This window comes from Diabrotica virgifera, chromosome 1 (genome assembly GCF_917563875.1).
Source record: "Diabrotica virgifera virgifera chromosome 1, PGI_DIABVI_V3a".
Taxonomy (NCBI): Eukaryota; Metazoa; Arthropoda; class Insecta; order Coleoptera; family Chrysomelidae; genus Diabrotica; species Diabrotica virgifera.
In genome coordinates, this window is record NC_065443.1 from 227,409,802 (window position 1) to 227,417,752 (window position 7,951).

Consider the following 7,951-nt stretch of genomic DNA (forward strand, 5'->3'; position numbering starts at 1 on the left):
TGTCCATGCATAATAAGTTATTACTTTATAAACAAATATTAATACCTAGGAATGGAACCTGGATATAATCATCAAGAAGATAGCAGGAATCCCGACAAACAACTTAAATAAGTACAAGAATATTGAGGAAATCCTCCTCGATACTACTGGGCAAACTAGAAGATTGAAGAGGACAAAGCCTTTTGAACTAGTTTGAGTGATAGGTGATAGTGAAAAGCAGAGCATATAGTGCGTGATGTGGCTGTGTATGTTAGAATAGTGCATGATCTTGTTAGATTAGATAAGAGACGCTATCGGGTAAGCTCTTCATTTTAAGAAACATTAGTAATTTAGGTTAAATTAAAATTGCTCATTGGTCAGTTATGACCAGATTGCTTTTTTTATGTTTGGCAAAAAGGGCGTAAGTCAGAATTGCATATTGCTAATGTTTTGATGATTTCTGGACCAGCAAAAAACTGTTGTAGACGTAAACTGTATGTACCAATAAAAAGAGCCGATTTTTCTGGTCCAGAAATCATCAAAACATTATCGATGTGCATTTCTGACTTAAGCCCTTTTTCCCAAACATCAGAGAATTGTAATGTACAAATTCTCCTATCTGATTTTTCATGAATTTTGTAGGAGACGAAAAACCATTTTTAGGATCATCTCCTGCTTTCACATGTAAATTTTGACATGTCTTGTAGTAAATAGATAGTTGAATTTACTACAAAACATGTCAAAAAATATATGAAAACAGGAGGTAACCATAAAAAAGTTTTTAGTCTCTCTTACAAAACTCATGAAAAAACAAATCGGAGGTATGTCACATCAGTGACTATATCCAGGGAATGTCTAAAAAATATACTTTGATGTCCCAAGAACCAAATATAACCTTTATATATATACAGGGTGTAACAAAAATACAGGTCATAAATTTAATCACATATCCTGGGACCAAAAATAGTTTGATTGGACCTAACTTACCTTAGTACAAATGTGCACAAAAGAAAAGTTACAGCCCTTTGAAGTTATATATTAATAGCACCAAGGGCCTTAGAGGCCCATGGCTTGAAAAGTTTGTTTTTTCTTCATTTTCACGTTTCTTTATGTACTGAGATCTTCTCTGGCTTGATATGTGATTTTTCTCCATTCCTTCCTCTTATTCATTTTTCTTTTCTGACCCTGTAACACCATTCTTTCCAAATCTTTTTCGACCTCTTGCTTCCATCTATTTTCCGGTCTTCCTCTTCTCTTTCTTGAAGCTATAGTGTAGTTTAGTACCCTTTTCGGAGTCCTCGTTTTTGGCATCCTTTCAATGTGACCTCGTGATCTAAGTCTCTGTGCCTTTATCACTCATTTGAAGTTACAAAATGAAAAGTGATTTTTTCCAATGTATCGAAAACAATGTGCTTTTGTGCACGTTTCAATTTAATTATTATTGTAGTACCTACCATTTAAACAACGTTTTAAAAACTTTTTTGCCTCTTATTGCTTTTTCGAAAAGTCAATTTTTATCGAAATATTGTGAATATTTGTCAAATCCACCACATATTTGTATATGGTTAAGTACGATTATGGAGACTTGGTAATAATATGCAAACTTATTTATGCTTTACATTTTTAGGTATATTTTGAACCATATTAAAAAAGAAGCCAGACTCGATAAAACGTGCCTTATCGAAAAAATACAAAGAGGCAAAAAAGTTTTGAAAACACTCTGTTTAACTAATGGTACCTCAGTAATAGTTTAATTGGAACATACAACATTTGGGGGGTTTAAAGGAACAAAACCCCCATAAAATTTTTACGTGGACATATTAAAAAAGAAGTCGCAACTCGATAAAAACTGCTTTATCTGAAAAATACTAAGAAACAAAAATATTGAATTTAACTAATGGTACCACAATAATAAAATTGAATTGGAACATACACAAAAGTTTGGGAGGATTTAAGGGATCAAAACCCCCATAAAATTTTTATGGGGTGCACAAATTTCACCATAATTTTTCTTTAAGATATTCCTGCCATAATAATGCCACATGTCACATGTCCATTTTCAATAAAAAATCGCTAATAGTTTTCGATATAATCGAAAAAATCCATTTTTATTTTGTAATTTCAAAGGGCTGTAACTTTTTATGTGCATATTTGTACAAGGTAAGTTAGGTTCATTTGAACTATTTTTGGTCCCAGAATAATGTGATTTAATTTATGACCTGTATTTTTGTTACACCCTGTATATACAGCCCATTACGCACCACCTTAAAAATTGGGCATTTTTGATGTCTCGAATTTCCTAAACCTGTTGTTGCATCTAGGTGATTTTTTTTATAATATTCTAGCCTAGGCCCTAGAATATGTTACCTCCTTATGCTTGTCATGCACAGGGAGCTATACTGTAATATATATTATATCACATTACTATAGAGAGCGATATGATATAATATACATATATTACAGCATGACAAGCTTAAGGAGGTAACCTATAGCCTAGGCTATAATATTATAAAAACATCACTTAGATGGGACAACAGGTTTAGGAAATACGAGACATCAAATATACCCCATATTTAAGGTGGTGCGTTAATTTCTTGGAGAAGTGTATTGTAATTTAATGTAAATACTGTAATATCCAATAATTGTAATTTGATATAAGATGAAATATAAGTTCCTTAAAAAATATATTTTTTATTTCCCACAATACATTCTCCACAGGTCTAAATATCGTCGCTAGACGTCCACCGAATGACCTTCCAGGACGTTAGATGGATGTTCAGCAGCAAGACATTGGACCAAACTGGGACATCCTATGAATGCCCAAATGACGTCCACCGAACGTCCCCTCCGACGTTAGGTGGACCTCCATTGGACGTTTAACAACTTGGCCTTTGGACCAAAATTGGACGTCCTGTTAAGGTCCAATTCACGTCCCCTAGGACGTCCGATTAAGGTCCAATTCACGTCCCCTAGGACGTCCGATTAAGGTCCAATTTACGTCCGATTAAGGTACAATTTACGTCCGCTTAAGGTCCCATTTACGTCCGATTAAAGTCCAATTTACGTCCGATTAAGGTCCAATTTACGTCCGATTAAGGTCTAATTTACGTCCGATTAAGGTCCAATTTACGTCCGATTAAGGTCAAATTTACGTCCTATTAAGGTCCAATTTATGTCCGATTAAGGTCCAATTTAGGTCCGATTAAGGTCCAATTTACGTCCGATTAAGGTCCAATTTACGTCCCCTAGGACGTCCGATTAAGGTCCAATTTATGTCCGATTAAGGTCCAATTTACGTCCGATTAAGGTCCAATTTACGTCCCCTAGGACGTCCGATTAAGGTCCAATTTGCGTCCGATTAAGTTCCAATATACGTCCCCTCGGACCTTAGATGGACGTCCAATGGACGTTCGGTAGCGCGACATTTGGACCAAAATAGGACGTATAAAGGACGTTCCTCGGACGAAAACGGACGTCCAAAGGACGTCCCTAAAGTCCGTGAAGGACGTCCAATGGACGTCCATTGGACGTCCTTGTGCTATTAGGGTTAGAATAGATATATAGTATAGAATAAAGTAAAATATAATATAATAGGTGAAATGATTGTGAAAAGCAATAGTTTTAAGTACCTAGGATCGGTATTACAGAGTAATGGAGAAATAGATGGAGATGCATGCAGTAGAATTAGGGCTGGATGGATGAAGTGGAAAGAAGCGAGTGGTGTGTTGTGACAGAAAAATTCCAATGAAGCTGAAGGGAAAATTCTATAAAACAGCCACAAGACCGGCTATGATGCGCGGAACTGAATGTTGGGCAGTGAAAAAGAAAGCGGAACAACGAATGCATGTGGTGGAAATGAGAATGCTTAGATGGATGAGTGGAGTGACAAAGAAGGATAAAATTAGATATGAGTATATTAGGGGAAGTCTAGGTGTGGCACCAATTGATGCCAAAATGAGAGAGCATAGGTTAAGATGGTTTGGTCATATTCAACATCGAGACGTTAATCACCCAATACGAAGAATAGCTGAAGTGCAGATTCCTGGAAGGAGTAGGAGAGGAAGACCAAAGAAGACGATAAGGCAGGACATGTTGGTAAAGGGGATTAACATTGATATGACTCAAGATAGAATTGTGTGGAGAAATGCAATTAGGGAAGCCGACACTGCATAGGGATAAGGCAAAGAGAATGATGATGATGATAATAGGTGTAATGTGTAGATACTTATATAGAATAGGTTTGAAATAGAGTAGAATATAATAGAATAAAGATACTATATACCTACATCCCTAATAGCACAAGGATGTCCTTCACAGACTTTAGGGAGGTCCGTTTTCGTCCAAGGAACGTCCTATTTTGGTCCAAATGTCGCGCTACCGAATGTCTGTTGGACGTCCACTTAAGGTCCGAAGGGACGTACATTGGACCTTAATCGGACGTCCTAGGGGACGTAAAGTGGACCTTAACAGGACGTCCTATTTTGGTCCAAATGCCACGTTGCCAAACGTCCAATGGACGTCCACCTAACGTCCGAGGGGACGTTCAGTGAATGTCAATTGGACCTTCATAGGATGTCCCAGTTTGGTCCAATGTCTTGCTGCCGAACGTCCATCTAACGTCCTGAGAGGACCTCCGGTGGACGTCTAGCATCGATATTTAGACCTGTGGAGAATGTATGGTGGGAAATAAAAAATATATTTTTAAGGAACTTATATTACATCTTATATTAAATTACAATTATTGGATATTACATTATTTACATTAAATTACAATACACTTCTCCAAGAAATTAACGCACCACCTTAAAAATAGGGCATTTTTGATGTCTCGAATTTTCTAAACCTGTTGTCTCATCTGAGTGATTTTTTTATAATATAGCCTAGGCTATAGGTTACATCCTTAAGCTTGTCATGCACTGGTAGCTATACTGTAATATATGTATATTATATCATATCGCTCTCTATAGTAATGAGTGAGCCTGCAGACAGGGAACTAATGGTTCCGTATGTGCAGGCTCACTCATTACTATAGAGAGCGACGTGATATAATATATATTACAGTATAGCTCCCCGTGCATGACAAGCATAAGGCAGTAACCTATAGCCTCAGGCTATATTATTATAAAAAAATCACTTAGATGGGACAACAGGTTTAGGAAATTCGAGACATCAAAAATGCCCAATTTTTAAGGTGGTGCGTAATGCACTGTATATATAGGTAAACTTATATACAGGCTGTAACAAAAATAAAATTTTTGTGTTTATTTAGTTGGCTATCTATTATAGTGTACAATCATCTAGAATATTTTGAACAAACTAAAAACATGAATATATCATCGAAAAAATAATAAAAAGGTCTTAAAATGCTTGGTTAGATATTAAGATCTAGTTAAAAAGAAACCAAAAACTGTATATTTTCTACAGAACGTAGATTATGAAATTTTAAGCCAGCTAATCCCATTTATTATACAGGGTGTCCCGAAAAGATTGGTCGTAAATTAAATCACATATTCTGGGACCAAAAATAATTTGAATGAACCTAACTTACCTTAGTACAAATATGCACACAAAAAAAGTTACAGCCCTTTGAAGATACAAAATGAAAATTCGATTTTTTCGAATATATCGAAAACTATTAAAGATTTTTTATTGAAAATGGACATGAAGCAATATTATTGCAGTAACATCTTAAAGAAAAATTATAGTGAAATTTGTGCACCCCATAAAAATTTTATGGGGGTTTTGTTCCCTTTAACCCCCCCAAACTTTTGGGTACGTTCCAATTAAATTATTTCTGCGGTACCATTAGTTAAACACTGTGTTTTTAAAACTTTTTTACCTCTTTCTATTTTTTCGATAAAGCTCTTTTTATCAAGATATGGCTTCTTTTTAAAATGGTTCAAAATATACCTAAAAATGTAAATCATAAATAAATTTTCATATTATTAGTCTCTACAATTGTACTTAACCATATACAAATATGTGGTGGATTTGACAAATATTCAAAATATCACGATAAAAACTGACTTCAAAAAAGTACTAAGAGGCAAAAAAGTTTTAAAAACATTATGTTTAATAGTACCACAATAATAATTCAATTGTAACTTACACAAAAGTTTGGGGGGGTGGGTTTAAACGAACAAAACCCCCATAAAATTTGTATGGGGTGTCGGGTGTCCAAATTTCACTATACAGTGGAACCTCGATTATCTGTCTCTCTATTAACTGTTAACCATTTTGTAAGAGAGACTAAAAACTTTTTTTACAGTCACCTCCTGTTTTCATATGATATTTTTTGACATGTTTTGTAGTAAATTCAATTATCTATTTACTACAAAACATGTCAAAATTTACATGTGAAAACAGATGACCCTAAAAATGGTTTTTCGTCTCCTACAAAATTCATGAAAAAGCAGATAGGAGGTATTGTCACATCACCGACGATATACCAGAAGTATATGTGGCCATACCAAATAATACATCCTTGATAAATATAAACATTTTTATTGCACAAAATATATATATTTCTATATATATATATATATATAACAGGTATATAATCTTTGCTGAACAGTTAGGAAACAAGGTTGAAATATTGGGGTAGCAGCAATATATAGTTGAAATATTGCTGCTACCCCAATATTTCAACCTTGTTATATATATATATATATATATATATATATATATATATATATATATATATATATATATATATATATATATATATTTCCATAATCATCACTACGATGATGATTCATTTGTATTGAATTGTACATTTCAATTCTCTGATGTTTGGGAAAAAGGGCTTAAGTCAGAATTGCACATCGATAATGTTTTGATGATTTCTGGACCAGAAAAATCGGCTCTTTTTATTGGTACATACAGTTTAAGTCTGCAACACTTTTTTTATGGTCCAGAAATCATCAAAACATTATTGATGTGCAATTCTGACTTTAGCCCTTTTTGCCAAACATCAGAGAATTACAATCTGGTCATAACTGACCAATGAGCAATTTTAATTTAACCTAAATTACTACTGTTCCTTAAAATGAAGAGCTTACCCTATAGCGTCTCTTATCTAATCTAACAAGATCGTGCACTATTCTAACATACACAGGCACACAAGCACTACGCTCTGCTTTTCACTATCACCTATCACTCAAACTAGTTCAAAAGGCTTTGTCCTCTTCAATCTTCTAGTTTGTCCAGTAGTAGATATCGAGGAGCTGGATTTCCTCAATATTCTCATACTTATGAAGTTGTTGTTGCTCATGACCTCCTGCTATCTTCTTGATGACTATATTATCCAGGTTCCATTCCTAGGTCTTGATATTTGTTTATAAAGTAATATCTTATTATGCATCGACAATGTGGAGTTTCTTCCAACTAGTCAATACACTTTTTATAGGTATCTTTCTTTTGCCTTTCATAGCCACAACAAGGCTATAATACGTTTCCTTCCTGGTTTTTTTGTAGACCACTTTCAGCTGATTCTAAAAAATTAAAATGAATGGTAATTTTTCTATTCTTTACAATTAAAAATCAAAAGAAATAGGAAATAGGTACTACTATTTACAGGTAATAATATGCATAAATAATTCGTTTCCTAAAGAATACAGAAAATTGAAAACGTTTTTATAATACTTACATAATTGTTTAAACAAAAGAGACCCAGCCAGAGCAAAACTAACAGACAGAACTGCAAAAAAGCCACTAATTTCCATTTTCCCACCCCCTTATCTTATTCGCAAAATTAAATTCCAACAGAGGGCGCTTAAAATTTCAAACATGGACGACAACGCTAGGAAAACAATTCATTTTGTCATTTGAATTCACAGTTCTAAAACGTTAAATTAAAATCATTTACAGGAGTGTTTTGCCAAAGTAACCACTAAGTTTTGCAACTAAGACATCTTATAAGTTAAGACGACTCAAAATTATGTTTAATCTGTATGCATTTATTAAAATTTGA